Genomic DNA, 23,937 nt, shown 5'->3' on the forward strand with positions numbered 1-23,937 from the left:
AGATGGAAACCATTTATTCTTGGCCATTAATAACTGTCAAAATGGAGACACAAGCATAGAAATCTCAGGCAGGTTTGCCAAAGGCACTTGGTAAGCTGAATCAAAGGATAGAGGACTCCATCAATACTACCAGCACCTTGCTAGCTCTCGCAGTCATGTGTCTGGCTCTCTATGGCTAGGCTGGTGACTACCATGGAGCATCAAGTTCAGCACACTCAGGATCTGCCAAATATATGTATAGATCTGCACTCCATCGCTCTAGACACAGGTGCTTAGCATCAATGACAAGGCAAGGAGGAGACAAAAGACCTTGATCCCATATCAGGTGCCCCCTCAACTCAGGGTTGCGCCAGTGAGTAATCGCAGGAAAGAGGAGCTATAAGCAAGCTCCTCCAGTTGTTTCTTCTCAGGAATTCTATCTCCGTGCCCCCCAACCCCATTTGTAATCCCAAAGCATGCCAATTGCTTCTGCCAAGAGGGTGAGCCTGTATTTCAGCAGGAGACTCTTAGCAGACAAGGGCTGACAACCCAAATTTTACAAGCAAACAGAACCAACCTTACAGCATAATTCCTCCATCCCAGCCACAGAATTAGGATTGCACTTAGACACAGTGGTAGGCTGAGGAAGAAGATATTTACTAATGGCGCACAGGTGAAACATTATTGGAAGGAACGTTTCACTTTTGTAAATCTATTTTTTCTTGCACTTTAACAGTCTGTTTGAATAGAATATTTGCTATTGGTCCTATTGATGTCAGAGCCGTATCAGAGGTCAGCAGCCTGTTCAGAAGTCCCAAAGAAATAAGTTGCAATTGCCAAGCATTGCTCATCTCTCTCAAGCAACTGACTCCTTGACTGCAGATAGCCTCCAATGTCAGGGATCATTGAACTGTGATGTTGAGCACTGCAGCCAATGTATTCCATTTTAATGTATACATTTCTGAGACTAAATGCACATTCTGGTCCGGCTGCATATATCATTTCACACTTATATCCAGCTTGTGAGTGAGAGTTTGGAATCAGTGATGAAAAGTTACTGGGAAAAATTAATTCACCTTTTCAAGGAGCACACTGTCATTTAAAGTTGGGAGATGTACAATGGGCAACTCACATGTCCAGACATTGGGTAATTTTTGTGTAATTTACCTCATTGTGTATTTTTTCTTGGCAGACCATCGCACTAAGCGCTGCCTCTCACATGTTCAATGTTGCCCTACCACATGTGCAAGCATGTCAGGGCAACTTAGCAATCTACTCTTACTCACACTTGGCAGGGTTACTAACAATGCAAGAGTCAAAAGGAAATTGTTTAGGATTTCAATCCGCTGGCTATCATGAGAGACTTCACTAAGTAACATTAGTATATAATAAGTAAAAATAAAATTTGCTGGAGAAATTCAGCTGGTCTGACAGCATTTGTGGAGAGGAAGCAGAGTTCATGTTTTGAGTCCAGCAACTTCTGTTTTTGTTTCAGATTTCCAGCATCTGCAGTTCTTTGTTTTATTTTATTTGAACATAATATATTGATGAAAGCCTTAAGATTTACTTAAACCTGACACCATGTGATGGTAGTGCACTACTCCATTGATTGTCAATGTTACCCCAATGGTCAGAGAACATTAGAGTGTAGACACTTGAAACAGGAATCACCCAAAGATATCAAGTACACAATCAGGTGAAAATTCAGATATTTATTCAAGCAACAGAAAAGTCAAAAGCTACATATATAACCAAGTACACATGTCCTGTGCATTAAGCAGGAGCTGTTTGCCATATTGCCAACAGAATATCAAACTGAGCTCATTCATTCTGGAAGAGGGATTCAATCAGATTTTCTCTGGTCTCTTGCACTCATCAATCCATTGCTCTGACATGCTCTCTTGGATGGTCTTCCAGCTGATGGCCTGATTGTTAGCCGACCTTCATCATCAAAAGACTTCTTAACATTCCCCACTTCAGCTGCATTCAGAACAACTCCCACTTTGTCAGCTCCAGATGTGAAGGGCAAAGCATGGCACAATGATGTAGAACTTCTTTTCTGGATTTCATTGCAAGGCTTTCTGGTGCAGGCATCAAACTTAAGGAGGCTTATTGTCTGCTCCAATGTATGTTGGATATATGGACAGTGCTGTATTTTTGTTTCATGTCAATTCTGAGGATTTCTTAAAAGATCATGAGCCATATTTTGAGGGAGAGAAGGGGAAACCCTCATCTCTCAGCAGCCATACATATATGGCCCAAGGATCCTGGAACCGAGGCAGGAGCCTGTGTGTTGTCTAGTATGTAACAGTCATTACAGCTCCCATGGTATCTGGTGCAGATCTCCAAAACATGTCATTGATGGTCACACATAATTTAAGTATTGACACACTGTACAAATTTGTGATAGGGTTATGTCAAAGTAACATGGGTACAGTCAATAGGGCCTTCCATCTAGTAGAAGCCACGACATTTGAGCCACTACCCAACCTGCTTGACTGTCCTCATCACAAGAAAGGATAAAAAGAACTGTGTTCTAGAAAAATAACATTTTACATCCGAGATAACTTTTTTTTTTAGGTCAAAGGTGGAGCAATGTCATACAGGTGCTCAGTTGCTTCTTGAATTCTTGCATAGGAGTTCAGGTTATCTATGACCAAGGTGGCCAGCAGATAGAGATGGCTGCCCAGTCCTCCTCAGCACAAATCCTGCTCCAGCAAATGACACAGTTGAGTTGAAACTTCTGTAATTAGTGCCCGCTCTGTTTTTCAGAGAGTTGAAGAAAATGACAGCGAGACTTGTAGATAAACAGTGTCATCATTCTCAAGTTCCTTGGTGGCTATTCAGCTTGTTAAGTCTTCCTCTTGGAGCTGTGCAGCAGCCACCAGAAGCTGATGTTCTTGCTGACTAAATAGTCATTGCTTCTATGTTGCCTTAGTAGTTGCACCACAATGTTTTTGGCCACAGCAATCTCCATATGAGATCCATGAGCAGATAAGCTGTGCAGACTGTCAGAAAACTAATACAATTTTACCAAAGGAACTCCTGAGCCCTCATATCCTTACAATCAATCTTTATTCAGCAATATTATACAATGCTATAAGTTCACATAGCGTGGCATGCAGCTATGTCTCTTTATCTCAATGTACATTATGTAATGAAAACTGATTGCACAATGGGAGTAGAATTCTGCCAGTAGATCACAGTGATCATACCCCTATAAAGACAAGGCCCCCTTTCACATCTCAGACCATGTCCATGCTTATTTAACTTACTGTGCACTTCTAGCAGATGTAAAGCATTGTCTTTCTGTGCTCCCTTTGGAAATGGGCGCATGTAATGCAAACCTCAGGTGTCACTTTTAAATGCCTTGTTCTGGTTATATTTGCTTAACCGAAGTGACAAGGTGGCAATTAATGCACACAACAATATAATCATCATGATTACTTGAAGCCATAACTCTTGATGTTCATTCTTGAACATTGTATGACCTGCTGACAAAATACAAATTAAGTTCAAATGGGTGGCGTCACTCAATCAGGGGAAAAACTACATCAATTGCCCTACCATTGCCTCAAATCACAGAGTAAAACATAGTGATAAATGTATGGACTGTACCAGCCATTTTGTGTAGTTATGGAGCAGTTGACCTTCAAATCAACATGGCAAGATTTCAATTTGCTTCAGTATGAGTGACTTGCAGGCTTCATCTGTGATGCATAAAGTTCCCCCATCCTTCACGTTACCTTTTGTAGTGCTGTCCCTGTGGCCCTTATGGCCTTTCAGTTCACTCCCACCTACCCCATTTCCAGTAAGCCCTTTGACATAAGTATTTATTAACGTAGTCACTTTCGACACAGTGTCCCTATCTTTGGAATTTCTCATGCCCATGTTGGCCTACCCTGTCCACATGTAGAGGCCAGGAGGACAGGAATCTTGTTGAACATCACCTTATAGAGTTCCCTGTCCCCTTCAACTTATTATGAGATCATTGATTGTCCCCTATCACAGTCACTACTCGCTCAGTGACCCAGTGAAGCACCGTTAAAAACTTAAGTTGTCCACTTTCCCCAGGTGTCCTCTAATAAGTCTCCTCACCATTAATGAACAAATGGACTGACATAGCCTAACCCCATACAAATTAGACAGGCCACCCTTGTCTGACCATGTCCCAATTCTGAGATGCTATCTCCACAAAATCTCATCAAAACTAACTGTAATCCCTGGACTAATTGCAATTGAACTGTAGGACTGACTGTGACCAAACCCTAGAATGCACGGATTCAAATTCCCAGATTCTGGTCAGACCGAGCATCCAACTGACATGACCAACCTTCTAGACTGGAAATGTGAAATGAATTACAACAATAGTTTCAGTGATGAGAAAATTCAATTATGAAGCTAGACTGGAGTGATTGGTTATTGTTGAGAGAAGGCAGCTAAGAAGGAGATCTGATAGAAGCTTTCAAAATCATGAGGCGTTTGGATAGAGTAAATAGAGAGAAACTTTCTACTTGGAAATAAATCAAGAATGAGAGGGCATTGATTTAAAGTAGAAAATGTGGTGCAAGAAAAATGATTTTTCACACAATAAACGGTTGAGTCTGGAATACATTATCTGATGGAGGCAGGATCAATTGAGGCATTCAAGAAGCCATTGGATATACAGTTAGATAGAAACAATGTACAAAATAATGTGAAAAGGCAGGAGAATAGCACTACCTGCATAGACACAGTGGGCTGAATGGTCTTTTCTTGTGTATAGCACTCCTGTTCTTCTGTGTGTCCCTTCATTGATTGTGGTGGTATTCTCTGACTGACCATAATCCCATTTCACCCACTTATGAGTACTCAAATTGACTTTCACAAATGGCAATTTACTTGAAGCACGAATGGCGTGCAGCACATAAACTGGTACCTGCTGCAGGTATGACATTGCCACAGCATGGTGTCCCACAATGACATGTACATTCCCTTGCTTATTTAAAGCTACTCACAATGAAAAGCTTGCTGCCTCTCTTCTAAAAGTCAATGTAAGTCACAGAGGCAGGCATCCTGAAACTGAGCACGAAAGACTAGGTGTACTAAAAAAGCAATTTGTGCCACACAGAAGCTAGCAGCTTGTAAGTCAGCGCTGAAGTCAATAAATATGCACAAAGAAAGCAACGTGAAACAGACAGAAGCTGACAGCTTCCAGGTAAGTGTAAAGAGAGTGACTGTTGAGAAAGCAAGCTAACAGCCATAGGATGCATCTTTTGCAGAAGCAAGAGATCAATTTCTGTCCCTGTGCACAAAGTGACCTGACAGAAGCATGCAAGTCAAAGTGTCCCTGAACTCCAAGTCAAAAGGCTGAAGAGCTGAGATGATGTGAAAGTTGTTTCAATTGCAGACATGATGATGTGGCAAGGCTGTTGCCTTGTTGATGCTGCTTTGTGTGGAGGATTGACAGTATGGAACATTGTAGTGCAGGAGGATTGGAAATAGTATATACAGTATACAGGCTGAATTGGGATTTTAATGAGATGCAAATACATGAAAATAAGATAGTCATTGCTCAACAGCAAGATTCTGAAGTTGCCATTTAAGGCCTGAAGAGAAAATTGTACAAAATGACTTCTTCATACTCTCCATTTCTTCCTCAGCTTGCTCGCGGCTCACACTATAGCAAGGAGGACAAATTTCTACCGAATGATTTACATTCAATGACAGTTTTATCTAAGTAGCCAACTTGGTGGAACTATCAGCAACAAATTGTTGAGGTTGATAGCCATACTGAAGTATTTCTTAGAAATTGTCAAATATAGTTTAGTAGGGTAAGAGATGCAACTCGGGAAAGTTGTCATACCCCACATTCAATATCCAAACAATGCAAGCCAAGCAGGGACCCTGAAAACAAGTTGCAACCATATAAGTGACCTCCCATGCCTACACACTTTAAAGGAGCCATCAAGCATTTGGATCCCAGAGGAATGGATCGAGAGGCTGATGTGCACTGACCAGTAACAGACGAATGTGACAAACTATAAGTTGAAGCAATAATCATGATTAACGAACATGAGTCATCTGAGAACAAACAAAAACATACAACTCCTACACAACAGGAAAATTACTTTCTGTTCATAACTGTAAATGATAAAGTGCAAAGTACATTATAAAGTAAAAAGGGAAATTTGGAATATCACCATATATTAAATTCAAGGACATTTTCCCTTGAACAGCATGATTTGCACAAAAAATATAGCAAGTTGAAGGCAGTTTTGAAAGCTCAATAGACCGTTTTATTTTTGAATCAATTGGAAAATCAGGCCCTGCATTGAAGCATCATTTTGTATTTGCCATCTTCTGTCAAAACTCAAGAAATCATTTACAGATAGTGAAGTAAAGAAAGAAGAAAGGGCCTTGGCCACTGACTCCTTAATCAAAGATTAAGAACAAAGAAGAAACAATAACACAATAGTGAGATAAGTGGTATCTTTGTCCAAAGATGTCTTTCAGCAACTACAGTAGGACCAAAAGGATTGTAAATGTTTCTCAATACAATACAACTCAATCTATCAAAATGACTGACACAACCAACTGATTATTTTTGTGTGCATGGCTTTTAAGGACATAACAACTAAAAAGGATCGTCTCACCCTTTTTATCATGGAAGAGAGAGGAAGGAGTGAGAATATCCACTAAAAATTCAAAAACCATGTGCTCAAGACAAATATTCCAATCAACAAAGTGATTTCTACCATAACAGTTGATCAACTGAATTACTCCTGGCATGCTGGTGCAAATGCAGGCTTTTTTGTATTTTGCCAAAGTGATCCTGATTTACCCATCTTTCTCAATCACCACTATATAATCCACCAGCAAACATTAGCAAATAAATTTACAGGCTTTTTTATATAATGTAAACTGCTGTTAAACTGAAGAGCAGGAGCCCTTCAGTACCACATGTTTCAATCTCACTCAACAAACTCAATGCTGTCTATGGTGAACAAATCCAACATGCTGATGTGAGGTGATTAAGTTTAGGGAAGGTCCTGAAAATATTTTTAGATCTGGTACCTGAAAAAGTCACTTAAAAAAGGAATGACATGTGCAGTGAGCTGTCAGACAATATGTGTTTACTTGACTTTGGGTTCCTTCAGATATTACATTAAAATTGAATGAGCTAATCTGTGAACTGCAGGGAAAGAACAAAGATTCAGCAAATATGATCAGTACTGCCAATGGATTTAAATTGAAACTGTGGTCCTCCCAATTAAGAAATAAAACACCATAACACTTCTCACAACAAAAAAACAAAAAATAATCAAAGATAAAGTAAAATGGTTCCATCTGAGGAAGTTAGCAGAGGAATTCCACAGGGGATTTCAGAAATTAGATATGATGGATCAAATTGTCATGTTTGTGTCAAATCCTTCAGTAGATACTGGTGGCCTGATTCCATCAGGTATTTGATTTGCAAAGCAGTGCACTTGATATGGTTGTAATTATGATGCAAAGTGATACTGAGCTAGAATACTCAGATTCTATCATCCTGTGCTTTTAAAGTGAAAGCTTACTTTGACACGACATACCTTTGTTATACAGTATGTTCCCAAACGAAAATAATTAAGTCCAAGTACGTATGATGAACTGACTATTTAGACTTAATTAATTACATACACTTAGCTTTTAACTGAAATAGTTTATTATTAAAATCTTATGTTGGCGGTTTCCTCAGTTTTGAACTGAAACAGGTACAATTAAAACCTGCACAGAGATTCTTAAAGAGTATTTGGCATCACTTCCACTCTGCACAATACAGCTCATTAACTCAATGAATGGATTTTATTTTTGGTAGAATAAAAGTTCTCATATTTGAGTTGATCCAGTAAATGTTGATTTCAAGAACAGGAAGCAATTGAATGTTACAGTTTATAAATGGTACTCAAAAGCAGCAAAAGGTCATTTAGTTTTGCCTTCAAAACCACCCCTTGGATAACCTCATTGTATTTCCTTGCTGCATTGACTAGATCAGGAAAGAACAGGTTTCATAGTAGTCAGTGGGGACGGTGGGGAATAGTAACATAGTGGTAATATTATTGGATTCATAACACAGAAGCAGAGACTAATTCTCCAGACAAGAGTTTAGATGTCAGTATGGATACTTTTAGTTTAATTTATTTAATTTGGAGCAAGAAGCGATTGTTATTAATAATGACAAAGTAATAACCGGATTGTCATAAAAATCCAACTGATTTACCAAAGTCCTTCAGGAAGGAAAAATGATATCCTTACCCAGTCTTACCTAAATGTGACTTCACAGCCAGAGAAATATAATTGACTTGCATGTGCCCTCTGAAATGGCAAAGCAAATCACTCAGATGCAGACAACATACCAGCAATTGCTGCAGGACACTTAGGGATGGACAATAAATGTTGGCCTTGCCAGCAAACAAAAATATCCCAAGAAAGAATATTGTATACAACTTGTGAAAGGAGGACTTGTGGCACAGTGAGTAGTGTTTCTCCTTCTAAGTCAGATGTTTTGGATTCAAGTTCCAGACCAAAAGTTGAAAGCCAAGGCAATGCATTTATGATGCTCACAAACAGTTTGAGTTTCAACGTGTCAATCTTTTCAATGTAAGTAAATAGTAGTAGTAAAATCAGGAGAGATTCCTGGTCAGCCATGTGATGAAATGAAGTTGAAATCTCTTCCATCACTATCCAGTGTTCCAGGCTACAACATGTATGCAATAGTGCACATTGTCATAGCAACTTGGATTCCTTGTGTGCTGTTGGCATAGCTGAACAGCCTGGATGAGATTGGAGTAAACAAAAATAGCTTGCAATCCTTGTTCAGGCTGGGTGGTTTCAGGAACAGCTTTCTTGCTCTACTTGTGGTGTAAGTCACAGCGTTATGGGGTCAAACTTGCCACAGGCAAGAACTGAAGGACAGCTGTTGAATATATCAAGTGTCCATTGTAATATAGAAGTAAAATTTTGAGAATACTGGAAATCTGAAATAAAAACAGGACATGCTGGAAATATGCAGCACATCAGGCAGCAGCTGTGCAGTAACATTGTTAAAATTCTGATAGAAGGTGATGGACTTTAGATTCCTGGATTACTTGGTCCATTTCTGCAGAAGGTGCAACTGGTACAAGTCCCAAACCTGTGCGGGGAGGGCAGATGAATTAAGGGTACTGATTAATACATGGGGATCTGATATTATTAGTAGTATGGAAAACTAGTTGTGGGAGGGACCAGGGCTGCAGCGCTATTCCAAGGTATAAATATTTAGGCAAAATGGAGTGATGTAAAAGAGGAGGTGATGTCATAGTATTATCAAGGTTTGAAACAAGGCAATAATGGAGGGACGAATTCTTAAATGGTTCCTCAATTGAGTCTAATGTTTAGAATTGAACAAAAATGGGGGCAACCATACTACTGGGAGTGTCATTTAGGCCTCCATACAGTCAAAGCACAGAGAAAAAGACAGATATATAGGCAAATTTCAGACAAACGTAATAATAGTAGGAGATTTCAACTTCCCCAATCGTAACTTGGATAGACAAACTGTGAAAGGCTTAGAAGGCACAGAATTCTTAAAATGTATCCAGTAGATGCATGTAAAAAGTCCTACAAGAGAAGGAAAATGCTGGATCTAATTTTAGGAAATGTTGCCAGGCAAGTAGCAAAAATGTCAGTCAGAGAGCATTTTGGTGATACTCACCATAACTTCTCAAGATTTAAGATAACCATAGAAAAGGAGAAAGATGTACCAGAAATAAAGGTTCTGAATTTGGGGTGGGCTGATTTCAATGATAAGACAGGATCTGGCCAAAGTGGACTAGGAACAACTGTTTATATGAAAATCTATATGAGATGACTGGGAATCCTTTAAAAAGGAAATTACGAGTGTGCAGAGCTAACATAGTCACCCAATATGGAAACAAGCCCTATAGTTCAACTCATCCATGCTGACTGATTTTCCTAAACCGGACCAGTCCCATTTGCCTTCTTTTGATCCATATTTCTCTAAACATTTTCTAACCACATACCTCTCCAAATATCTTTAAATGTTGTACAAATGCCCACCTCTACCACTTCATCTGGTGGTTCTATATGCACCACCCTCTGTGCAAAAGTGCTCCTTTTATCTTAAATCTTACTCCTCTAATTTTAAACCTAGCTCTCCAGTTTTTATTTATTCACTCATGGGAGGAGGGCATCACTGGTTCAACCAGAATTTAATCTCTATCCTTATTGCCCAGATAGCAGTTAGAGAGTCAACCATATTGCTGTGGATCTGGAGTCACATGTAGACCAGACCAGGTAAAGACAACAGTTACCTTCCCTAAAAGACATTAGTGAATCAGGTGAGGTTTTCTGAAAATCGACAATGGTTCATGATCATTATTGGACTCTCAATTCCAGATTTTTTATTGAATTCAAATTCCACTATCTGCCTGCAGGATTTGAACCAGGTCCCCAGAAGATTCCCTGGGTCTCTAGATTAACAGTCCAGTGATAATACCACTAGGCCATTGTTTTCACTTAAGTTTTGGCCAGCCTTACCCTCGAGAAAAGACCGTGATATTTCTATAAATGTGAAGGGTGGACTCAACAAGTCCAGAGAACCCTGGAATTTCAGGAATGTACAGGATCAGATAATAGGAGAAAAAGGGAAGCTTATGGCAGATACAGAGGGCTCAAAACAGAGACCGAACTACAAGAGTATAGAAAATACAAATATTGCTTTAAAAAGACATTAGCAAAGCAAGAGGAGAGGAAATTAAATATAGCAACACTGCATATAATTGCCAACACTCCCACCCACCGAAGACCAAGTAGCCTCTTTGGAATGGGAAAATAGCAAAAAGTAACACATAATTTAAAACAAATCAATTCAGAGAAATTCATTTCCAAGCCCAAAGAAAATCCAAAACAGTGCAAGGAGACTACATCATCCTACACTCTCTCAAATTTTGTTTGCAATGACGGCAGTCATTGTCACAATTTCATCCATCACTCATTTCAAGAGCTGACAACAGTTTATAAATGTTGGTGACTTTTTGTAAAAGAAAAATTGAACACCCAATCTAGTTTGTTACTTGAAGTACTTTGGGAGCTTTGTCATATTCCAAAATAGTGACAGAGATCAAAGACTAGAAATTTCACTCTTGGTCACAGAGGCAACAATGTTTGCAAACGGAGAGGTAGGTTTTGCTTTATACATCGATGGTTCACAGGGGGAACTGACACATGAAAGCATAGCTTTCTCAGATTGGTCTGATTTTTATTCCCAAAATGTTCAACACATGATTTTTGTAATTCAGAAGAAGATCTGAAGCCACCAGAGATCTTTACAGAGGAAGGGTACCTTTTTGGAGACGAAAAGTGCCTTCTTGGATAGGCCTTGGGAGAAGTTAGATGTCCTCTAGAATTGTTAAAGGAAATGGGATATGCATATAAAGTGCATAATAGCACTGGAACCTTAATCCCACTAGAAATTTCAGGAAACTTGCCAAAAGGAGCGGTCCACACAGCTGTCAATAGGAGTAACCAAGCTGCCAAGGCATTTAAAATTATTGTCCTTTAGATACATGGAAAAAAAATCTCATCGCTATTTCACTCAGGAAATAAGCTTGAGGCGTTAAATTACAGGATTAGTGGTATATGGCTTATTTTGCAAACTCTCATCCTCCCAGTGTGGTGCTTGTCAGTGCACAGCTCGTTGGAAAGCTACATATGATATCTTTGAAGTGCAACTATGAACTCCAATGTATGTTTTTAAGAGGTATTAAAGGAAATTAAATGCATCGAATGAGTTATTTTGTAAATTTCTCAACAACTAAATGGATTTCATCTCAACATGGACCTTTGTGAATACTGGGTAAATTTAAATGATAGGTGTAATGGGGAGGCACAGAATGACATGGATCAACTATTCAGCACTTCTAGCCTGATCCAATGGTCAATAAGATCTTGTCTCTCCGCAAGGAGAATACCTTTCAGATCCATCCTGTGAAGTTTTTGTGAATCTTGTATGTTTTAATAAGATTGTCTTGCATTCTTCTAAACTCCAATCTATCTAGGCTCAGTCTGTCCAACCTTTCCTTATAAAAAAATCAACTCCATTCCATTTTCTGTACAGCCTTTGAAACATTTGAATTATTTCTTAAATAAAGAGGCTAAAACTATACACAGTACTCCAGATACAGCCTTATCAACTCTATGTTACCACAGCAAAACATCACCAGTTTTATATTTGTTTTTCTTGCAATAAACAACATTCCAATTGTTTTCAGGGTTGCTGTACAAGTATACCAACGTTAAACAATTCATGTACTAGTCACCCAGATCACACTGCATCTCAGAGCTCTGTGATCTCTTTCCCTTTAAAAAAAGATGCTAAATAGATGTTTTGTTGTTCTTGCCAAATTAGACAGTTCAAATTTCGCAGTATTATACTCCATTTGCCAAATATTTGCCCACTCTCTTAAATGTATCATTATCCTTTTCAGACTCTTTATGGATTCTTCATGACTTTTTATCCAACTTATCTTTATGCTATCAAGAAATTTAGCAACCATACATTTGGTACCTTCATCCAAGTCATTGATAGAAGGTGGAACTACACTGGTACAGGGACTTTAAAAAGTCTTGGTGTGTGGGCAGAAAGGCATAGGTTGGTATGGGGCTACAAGAATGTATATGGGTGGGTAGATAGACATAGGTGAGCATGGAGAGTATGCAGGATATGGGGCTTAGATACAGGAGCTTAAGTCGGCAAGACATGATTGGGAAAATTAAGCTGCATTTCTGTGACAGAGAGAGAGTGAAGAAAGAGTGAGAGAGAATGTCATAGACACCCTACAGTGTGGAAACAGGCCATTTGGCCCAACAATTCCGAAGAGTGACCCATTCCCCTACCCTATCATTCTACATTTTCCTGACTATTGCACCTAATCTACACCTCCCTGAACACTCTGGGCAATTTAGTTAGGCAAGGGCTAGTGTAGGTTAGGTAGGCTTTGGTCGGCGCAACATCGAGGGCCGAAGGGCCTGTACTGCGCTGTATTTTTCTATGTTCTATGTTCTATAATTCACCTAACCTGCGCATCTTTGGATTGTGGGAGGAAACCGGACCAACTGGAAGAAACCCACGCAGCCACGGGGAGAACGTGCAAACTCCGCACAGACAGTTGACAGAGGCTAGAATCGAACCTCGGTCTCTGAGGCTGTGAGGGATGAAGACTGTTTTTTTTTCACTTTATTGTTTCCCCTTTTGCTTCAACAAAGTGCAGTGCTTTATGCCCAGCTTGCCTGGGTAAAAGCACATGCAACTCCAATCTTTATTTCAGTTTCCTTAACATTCTATCAGGAGGATGATATACTTCCTCCTAAATTTTAACGACATAATACCCTAAGTAGAACTATTAGCAGCCTTCTTTTCTGTATGCCATTTCAATCAAGAAATCAGACTTTACATTCAACACAGACCAAAACAGTACAGTAAACATACTAACTTGTTGTGAGTAATCTCCAGACGCTTCAAATCATCTTATCAAACAACACACCCATAGCATTAGTTGGACAGATTCATCTAATGAACCATACATGTGCGTTTGAATCATTTCATGAAATTTTGTTCCTGCCCTGGGGGCAATTTTGCAATTTAGCGGGAAATCACTGAACCATACATATATCATTATTGCTCCAGTTCAATGCTTTTAACACCTCAGTGTTCTATTATGTAGCTTTTTCATTTATCATCTTATCCTGCTTATGTATATTGCTGTTTATGAAAAAATATAATACTCAATTAACTTAATTGCTTACAAAGACAAGCAGAGAGAAGTTACTGGAAATTCCTGGAGGAAGAAACATTTATGGCTCTAGGGTATTCTGGGGGATATGATCAACGACCCTGAGGAAAATGGCTGACATACTGAATGATTATTTTGTTTCAGTTTTCACAGCAGGAAAGGAGGATAATTTGCTAGAAGTCAAGGTTTAAATAAAATTAGTTTAAGTAAATCATCAATTAACAGAATTGAAGATTGACAAATCCCCAGGACCTGATGGCTTCCATCCATGGGTGTTAATGGAAGCAGGGGATCACATTGCTGATACTTTAACCACAATCATTCAGAGTTCTCTGGAATCAGGAATTGCACTGCTGGATTGGAAATTTGCTCATGCCACTCTATTATTTTAAGAAAAGTGACAGAGGGAAACTAGGGAATTATAGACCAGTTAGTCGAACATCTGTGATGGGGAAATTATTGGAGTCCATAATCAAGAAGAGTAATTGATCATCTTGAAAATTTTCAGTTAATCAGGGAGAATCAACATGGATTCAAGAAGGGCAGGTGATGCCTTATAAACCTCAGAGCTTTTCTGAAGAGGTGAAAAAGGTGGTGGACAAAGGTAAGCAAATGGATATAATTTATATGGACTTCCAGAAAGCTTCTGATACAGTCCCAGACAAGAGACTGTTAGCTAAAGGATCTGAGGACAAATTCCTGACAGGAATAGGAAATTGACTGACTGGCAAGAAACAGAGTGTGGAATAATGGATAAGCACACAGACTGGTAGGATGTAACTACTGGTGGCCTGTAGGAATCTGTGCTGGGTTCTCAATTATTCACAATATACATTAACAATTGGATAATGGCATAAAAGTTCAAATATCCAAATTTGCTGATGACACCAAACTGGATGACTTTGTAGACAGAGTTGATGGCAGAATTAAGTTATGATATAATATTGATAGATTAAGTGAAAGGGCAAAGCTGTGTGAAATGAATTTTAAAATAACCAAGTGTGAGATGATCTGTTTTGGAATGATAAAGGATACATCAGAGTATGTTTTCTTCGAAGCCACAAAGTTAAATACAGTGGATATCAATGAGATTTGGTTCAGATGTGTACCTCTTTAAAATGCTCAAGGCGGCGAATGGAATGCTAGTCTTCATGTTATTATCATTAAATACTAGATAGGTTCAATGAAGCAATGAAAGGCTAAGAAATAGCGCATATATAATTTAGTAATAGAGTGAATTAAAACCAATCATTCTGTCACAAAACCCATAGCATTCAATAAAAAGAGTAAAGTATGAAATAAATGTCCACTTAGGGCTAAGAGGGCTAAATGATGGATACTTGCCAGGCCTGCAACCTCAAAGAGGAAATGTTGACTCTGTATTATTTTCCACAGCATATGAGTATTAGCTGCTGCCAATTTAGAAACCTATTTCACAAAGAGTTAAAACAAGGCTGGAGGATTTGCCTAACTGAAATAAGTGAAGGAACTCCAGGGAAAACATTCATTATGTAAGATGGTGTTGAGAAAGGGAAAAAAAACAGAAGTAAAATACTTGAAAACCACAATATAATTTGAATTGTTTCCAGAAGAAACAGATGTCTACTTAAAAAAAAACAAGTGACATTACCTAATTAGGGATTTTCTTTAAATTATCTGGAAGTTCGAAAGCTTCGTTTCATTATTTGGTTTGTAATTCTTTTTATCTTTAGCCACTGAGGCAGCTAAAGTTATTTTTATGTGTTACCCTCTCAGCATAAAATGGAAGTTTGAATGTTTCTTCAAACAGTTACTAGTCTCTACGGAGACTGTAAAATCACATTTAGGCGTCTCACATTCCAAAGGTAATTCAAGCATGCAATTTTGTGATCTTGTTTTACATAATAATACAAACATGAATATTCCCAACAGAAAAGAAATAGCAAGTTAGATCACTGGATAATTGTATGATTATCTAAATAATTACCCATTACAGGTCAACACGAGGTATTAGTACGATTATTGATCATATGATATCATTGCCCCTCTCTTTTACAAAAGCAAAAGTTGCACATTTTTACTAGCAATTGTTACAATTTACTATGAGTAATATTGTAGGTGTTAATATTTGGATAAGACAATAAACTGACATCAAGTCTGCCCTCATTTTTATTACTTGAAAAGTTGTGGCTTTTCCTTAGCCAAAAGCTTCTCCTTAGCTTTGGCCTTAGCCAAAATTCATCCATCAATTGATATTACTAAAAAACATGGCTTGTGGGACATTGCTCTGCACAAGTTAGTATTACATTTTTCTTCAATGAATATGTTTCACAAGTAATCCACCAGCTATGACACACTTTGGGACGTCCTAGTTTGTTGAAAGGCAGTACAAAAATTGAATTATTTTTCTTATATTTTTACAAACCCATTACATTTTAAGAGCCCAATCTTCAAGACTGAAAGAATAGTTACTAATTCTGGAAGATTAATCTTAAAGCATAGTTTGACAGTAAAAAGGAGTAATTCTTAGTAGAGTTCAAGTTTGTGACAAACAGATTAACAATGGTTTGTTAAGACTGAGAAGTCTTAGATAAATCCCCAGGACCTGATCAAGTGTATCCCAGGACAGTATGGGAAGTTAGAGAAAAACTTACAGACACCTAGCAGAGATATTTGTATCATCGACAACCATGGTTGAGGTGCCAGAAAATTGGAGGGTGGTTAATGTTGTGCCATTATTTAAGAAAGGCTGCAAGGAAATGCGAGATATCCACAGATCAGTGAGCCTAACATCTAATGGTGGGTAGATTATTGGAAGGGATTAGGAGATACAGGATCTACATGCATTTGGAAAGAGAAGAGGTGATTAAGGACAGTCAGCATGGCGTCATGTCTCACAAATTTGATTAAGGTTTTTGAAGAGGTGACTAAGAAGATAGATGAAAGCAGAGCAGTAGGTGTTGCCTACATGGACTTTAGCAAGGCCTTCAACAAGGTTCTGTGTGATAGTCTGGTTAGTAGGTTACATCACATGAGATACAGGGAGAGATAGCCAAATGGATTCAAAATTGGCTTGACAGTACAAGTGGTGGTAGAGAATTGTTCAGACTGCAGGCCTGTGACCAGTGACGTTCCACAAGGATTGGTGCTGAATCCACTGTTGTTCATCATCTATGTAAATGAGTTGGATGAGAATATAGAGGCATGGTTAGTAAGTTCGTAGATTACATCAAAATTGTCAGTGAAGAAGATTATCCAAGCGTACAATGGGATCTTGATTAACTGGGTCAGTGGGTTGAGGAATGGCAGAGTTTAATGCAGATAAATGTGAGGTGTTGCATTTTTGTAAAACAACCCAGGACAGGACTTACACAGTTAATGATAGGGCCCTGGGGAGTGTTGTTGAACAGAGAGACGGAGGAGTGCAGGTACATAGTTCCTTGAAAGTGACATCACAAGGTGGTGAAGACGACATTTGGCACACTTGCCTTCATTGGTCAGAGCACTGAGCACAGGAGTTGGGATGTCATATTACAGCTGTATAAGATATTGGTAAAGCCACATTTCGAGTACTGTGTACAATTTTGGTCACCCTGCATTAGGAAGGATGTCATTAAACTGGAAAGGATGCAAAAAAGATTGACAAGGATGTTACCAAACTGGAAGATTTGACTTACAAGGAGAGGTTGGATCAGCTGGAACTTTCTTCCCCTGGAGTGTAGGAAGCTGATGGATGACCTTAAAGAGGTTTACAAAATCACAAGGTGCACTAGTAAAGTGAATAGTCAAGGTCTTTTCCTAGGGCAGGGGAGTCCAAAACTAGAGGGCATAGGTTTAAGGTGAAAGGGGAAAGACTTAAAAGGGACCAAAGGGGCAACTTTTTCCACACAGAGGGTGGTGTCTTTATGTAATCAGTTGCCAGATATTTGGATGGGTGCAATGAAGGGAAAAATTTAGAGGGAAATTGGTGAAATACAGATAAATTAGGAAGTCTGGTTAGCATGGACCTGTTGGGCTGAAGGGTCTGTTTATGTGCTGTATGACTCAAAGTCTTAGATTATTTTGTTAATCAGAATTTTTTAACTAAATACTATGGGTTTATTTATATAAATATGCGTGAGTTTGAAATCTCTTGTCAATAAAGTATTCTCAAAGCTATGAAGTGGCTTATAAGACCAAAATACATAGAAACAAAAGTAGATCTACTTTGCCATTCAATTAACATATGGCTGATCTGACAATCCGCAACTCCACTTTCCTGCTTTTTTCCACACTATGTATTCAGAGGCAGAAGCCTAAATGTAACAACAGTTTTCCCACTGTCATAATACAACCTATTTACTAAAGTAATGAATCACATGGCTTATAACAAAGGTTGTGGCCTTGAATTTGTAGGTAGAGATGAACAACTGGTGTCACCATTCATTGTGCTTAGACTAGCCTACAAATGTTTTGTGGGCTTGTGCATTTAACCTTGTGGTTATCAGAAATCAAAAACAACAATGTCTTGTAGATGGGATCTGGGACCTGTGTGAATAGGGCAATCAAAGATGTCTACTTAATCAGTCAGACTACAAAACTACTGCTGAAAACAGCAGAGTCTGAACCTGAAAGTCCCAGTTACAATATTTAATAAAACATCATGTATGTACAGAAACTGATATAGAGAAGTAAATATATGAATAAGATACAAAGGGAAAAAAAATTTTTTTTTTTTACAAATCCTCGATTGCTTCTAACATCTGAAGCAAAGATACGTGACACTTGAAAAAAAGCAAGTTGTATGCCAGGGAGGTTAGTTGACAGGAATTAAGATGTTAAGATTATGTCATTTAAAAAAATAATTTACACTTAAATGAACATTTTTTTATTGAGCAACTACCACAATATCCTATATGTGAATGGTAAATCTCTTGCCAAGGTACTGTTAACAGAAAGGATTCTGGAAGAGCAAGGAAACCTTGACAGCAGATTATCCTATTCAACTGTGCCTGTGCAGACAATGTTAAATTTCTGTTTGTTTTACTCCTTGACAATAGAATGCACAGAAAGCCTCACTGTCATTCCTATTTGAAAATCTAGGCCATATATTTTAAAGAAAACAAAAAATACAGAGCCTCACAGATATAATTGTAATATCTTTTATTAACTAGCTAAGATCAAAGCAGCCAGTTTTTTTTGTTTCCCTAAAATCTCAGGTATGGTACATTATTTTCGTACTTTCCCCTGAGTTGCGTTTCTACTGTTCACTTAAAATGCACTGTTACACTTTGAAATTCCTATTTTCACTAATAAATGTGATTAGAAGCACTTCATGTGTTACTATGCATTTGTGGTTCATGCTTAAACAATCAATGACAGCACATCACGAGGAACAGCTCTCATAGAACCCATTGTTCTGAATCCTCTTGGTGATTTCAGTTTCCAAATTCTTAGAATCCCTACAGTGTGGAAGCAGGCCATTCAGCCCATTGACTCCACACTGACCCTCTGAAGAGCATCCCATCCAGGCCAAGCCCTCATATCCTATCACTATAACATTGCATTTCCCATGGCTAATCTACCTAGCCTGCAGATCTTTGGAGTGTGGGAGGAAACCAGAGCACCCAGAGAAAACTCACGTAAACACAAGGAGAATGTGCAAACTCCAGACAGATAGTTGCCTGATGGTGGAATCGAACCTGGTCCCTCGTGCTGTGAGGAAGCAGTGCAAACCAGAGCCACCGACCACTGAAACTTTACTGATTGGCATTTTTAACATGCCCTTCGACATGATGTTATGGGTGAAGCGGAATGCTTCAATCTTAATATTCAAGCTGATTCAAACAATCACAGGTTTAATACTATTTTGCCTAAAGGAGCAGGGCAGGAACTACACTTCCTAAACCTTTAACTTTTGGGGCACAGCAGAGCTCAAACTCAACCCTGAAAAGTAGAAACTAGCCTTGAAGGGGTAACAATACAACTCATCTTAAATTTCCTTTTTTTTCTGGTTTATAGCTCTGCGCAAAACAAGAGGAAGAGATAAAGCAACTGAAAGATAAGTCTCCAGGGCTGGACCAAATATATCCAAGGTTATTATGGGAAGCGAGGAATGCGATTGCTCCACCTCTGGCAATGACCTTTGCATTCTCACTTTCCATGGGTAGTACCAGATGATTGGAGGGAGGAAAATGTTGTTTCTCTTTCAAGAAAAGGAATAGGGAAATCCCTGGGAATTGCAGACCAATCAGCCTTACATCTGTGGTAAGCAGGGTACTGGAAATGATTCTGAGAGATGGGATTTCTGGCTATTTGGGAAAAACATAGTTTGATTAAAGGTAGTCAGCATGGCTTTGAGAGGGACAGGTCATGCTTCACAAGCTTATTGAGTTCTTTGAGGATGACGAGACAGGGTGACGAAGGTCGAGCAGTGGATATGGTGTATATGGATTACAGTAAGGCATTTCATAACGTTCCAAACGGTAGGCTCATTCAAAAAGTTAGGAGGTATGGATTGCAGGAACATTTGACTGTCTGGATAGAAAACTGGTTAGCCGAAAGACAACAGTGCGTGGTAGTGGAGGGGAAGTATTCTGCCTGGAAATCGGTGACCAGTGTTGTCCTGATGGATCTATTCTTGGGCCTCTGCTCTTTGTAATTTTTATAAATGACTTGGATGAAGAAGTAGAAGGGTATTAGTAAGTTTGCCAATGATACAAAGGTCAGTGGTTTCATAGATAGTGTCAAGGGTTGTTTCAGGCTACAACAAGACATTGACAGGATGCAGAGCTGGGCTGAGAAGTGTCAGATGGCGTTCAACCTGGATAAATGCAAAGTGATTCATTTTGGAAGATCAAATTTGAATGCTGAATACAGGGTTAAAGACAGGATTCTTGGCAGTGTGGAGGATCTTGGGGTCCATGTACATAGATCCCTCAAAGTTGCCACCCGAGTTGATTGGGTTGTTAAGAAGGCATATGGTGTTTTGACTTTCATTAACAGAGGGATTGAGATTAAGAGCCATGAAGTTTCACTACAGCTCTATAGAACCCTGGTTAGACTGCACTTGGAATATTGTGTCCAGTTCATTGTTATTGAAAGGATGTAGATACTTGGAAAGGGTGCAGAGGAGATTTACCAGGATGCTGTCTGGATTGGAGGGCTTGTCTTATGAAAAGAGATTGAGTGAGCTCGGGTTTTTCACACTGGACAGAAGAAGGAGGAGGGGTGACTTGATAGATGTGTACAAGGTAATGAGAGGCATAAAGAGAGTAGACAGCCAAAGACTTATCCTCAGGGCAGAAATGACTGTCATGAGGGGACACAATTTTATGATGATTGGAGGAAGGTATAGGGGAGATGTCAGAGGTAGGTTCTTTATGCAGAAAGTGGTGGGCACTTGGAATGCACTGCTAGTGTGGGTAATAGAGTCAGAGATATTAGGGACATTTAAGTGACTACTGGACAAGCACATGGACGGCAGTAAATTGAGGGGTGCCTAGGTTAGATTGATCTTAGATTAAGATAAATGTTAGGGACAACATCATGGGCCGAAAGGCCTGTATTGTGCTGTACTGTTCTATGTTCTATGTAAATCAATAATCAGTAGTAATTAAGTTCCTTTAAGATATCTTGGGGGTCATGAACTCTATTCACTAGCCCCACCCCACCCACATAAATACTTTAGATGCTTCAGTACAATAACAATATGGCTTGCGCACACATGCCTGAAAAACCCAAAATAAACATAACCTTGTCATTACTGCCTCATTAGTGACCTCATAAAAATCAGTACGAAGTAGAAATTATCAGAAATGTCATCAGACAATATTAACCGACCAATAATATGAACTCTGCCAGAACTTCCTGACTCCAGACCTTAGCACTGACCTGACTAAACCACGGGCACGAGAACTGGATGCATAAGAGTGGAGAGTAGCCTCCCTCATCAACTGACCAGATACATCACTAAGTTTGAAGTCAACAGGAAGAAAAGGGAAATCCATTGACTGAAAGAAATTCCTGAGGAAGGGCTTATGCCCAAAACATCGATTCTCTTGTTCCTTTGATGCTGCCTGACCCGCTGCGCTTTTCCAGTAACACATTTTTAAAATCCATTGACTGAAGTCAATTTCCATGCAATACAAGAGGACTCATTATCAGAAATCATACATCAAGTTCCAAGACATCCCTTCAGGAGTCTGTTGAGAAAGCATCCTTACGTCAACTATTTTCAGCTGCTTCATTAATGAATTTTTGCTGATGATTGCATAATAATCAGCACCATTTGTAACTCCTCAGATACTGAAGCAGTTACATGCCCAAATGTAGCAACACCCAGGCAATATCCAGTCATAGGTTGATATATATGGCAAATAGCACTTGCAACCTACAAGCATCAGATGATGAACAGTTCCAACAAGAGAGAATCTAATCATCGTCCTATGACATTCAATGACATGAGCATTTCTGAATCACCCACACTACACATCCTGGGGCTTGATTGGCACCACATTCACAAACATTAATTCACCCCATCACCCTATGCATTGTAGCAGCAATGTGCGCCATCTACAAGAAATTTACCAAGGCTCCTTACAGCACTTATCAAACCCACGACCACTACCATTTATAAGCACAATAGCAGCTGATACATGTGAACACCATAACCTGCAAGTTCTCCTCCAAACAACTTACCATTCTGATGATTTTTATAATCCTTACAGAATCCAGGGAACTTTCGCCTCATGATAATTCTTTCATTCCTCTAATTCAAGAATGCCTCTCAATGTTCAAACATCTTTGCACTGCATTCTCAGTGCATTGTGATCTCATAACCAGACAGAGTTCTTCCAGATCCTGAGATCCAAGTCTCCAATACTCCCAAGATACCAAAGACTCTCATGCTTCCAGATTCCAGAACCAGCCCTGGTATTCTTAATGCTCTTGAAGTTGAAGAACATTGGGAAGAAATCTAAGTAAAACTAATGAGATAGTCTTGGAATGAGCATCAGGTTGTCTCTCACAAGTCCTCTTATTTGTATTCCTAGATCTGAGGGTGCTAATATACCAGTAATTAAGGGTCACAAGAATACAACAGTGCATAACATTCCTGCACTTATAAAACTTCTGACAATGTTAAAATCATGGGCAAACTGTTACATTATCAGAATGAATACAAACCAAAAGAATGTTATATAGTAGAGTTTGCAGAAAATATTATACTGCTGGTAAAGAAATATATTGTAGAATATGTTAATAGCATAAATATTTGTGTTACAAAAATACAACATTGAAGAATATAGACAATTGAACATAAAACTCCAAAGTACATTTCTTCCTCACTGTTCTCCTCTCAGCATATACAGATCAGGTGGAGGAAAGAAAGCATCACCAAAGTGATATATAATTGTCAACAGAAATTCTGAATCTAGATAAAATGCCACTTTGAACCTGTGCCTTAGGTGGGTTAATCCTTCAAATTAAGAAAAGGGGATGACAACATTGTTGACAAGGCTAAAATTTATACTCATTACTCATTCCTGATTATTCTTGAGAAAGCAGTGCTCAGCCGCTTTCTTGAACCACTGCAGTCCATCTGATGTAGGTACACTGATAGTGCTGTTAGGAATGAAGTTTGACCCAGCAACAGTGAAGGACTGAGATATAGGTTCAAGTCAAAGGAACTTGCAAGTGATGCTGTTTCCTTTAGCTTGCTGCTGTGTGTTGTCAGAACTACATTCATCCAGGCAAGCATAGAATATACGATCACACTTCTGACCTGTGCTTCTTAGATAGTTGATAGGCCTTGGGGAGACAGCAGGTGAGCTGCTTGCTACAAAATTCCAAGTCTCTGGTCTGCTCTTGTAACTACAATATTTACAAAACCGAACAAGTATAGCTTCTGGTCAATGATAACCCCTTGGCTGTCAATGGTTGGCAATACCGTGATAGCAATGGAACTGAATGTCCAAGTATAATGTTAGATTCTTTCTTGTTCAAGATGGTTATCTCCTGGCATTTGTGGGTTACTTGGCTACTTGTTCCTCCTTTTTCACCATATATTTGGATTTAAATATTGCCATTTTGACCTAAACTGCTCTTAATTCTGGAGTTTACCTTTCTTTTAATGTTCTCAGATTTTGAAAAATAAAGTTGTAGGGCAGAGCATTCTGTTTGACTAGCA

At 38.9% G+C, this 23,937-nt stretch overlaps 1 protein-coding gene across 1 annotated transcript in view; it reads right to left on the reverse strand.

Moving 5' to 3' along the window:
* lrba (LPS-responsive vesicle trafficking, beach and anchor containing) overlaps window positions 1–23,937 on the reverse strand; it is an 866,835-nt gene that overhangs the window by 256,726 nt on the left and 586,172 nt on the right. The gene's annotated exons all lie outside the window — the stretch shown is intronic.

The sequence above is a fragment of the Hemiscyllium ocellatum genome, chromosome 1 (genome assembly GCF_020745735.1).
Source record: "Hemiscyllium ocellatum isolate sHemOce1 chromosome 1, sHemOce1.pat.X.cur, whole genome shotgun sequence".
Lineage (NCBI taxonomy): Eukaryota > Metazoa > Chordata > Chondrichthyes > Orectolobiformes > Hemiscylliidae > Hemiscyllium > Hemiscyllium ocellatum.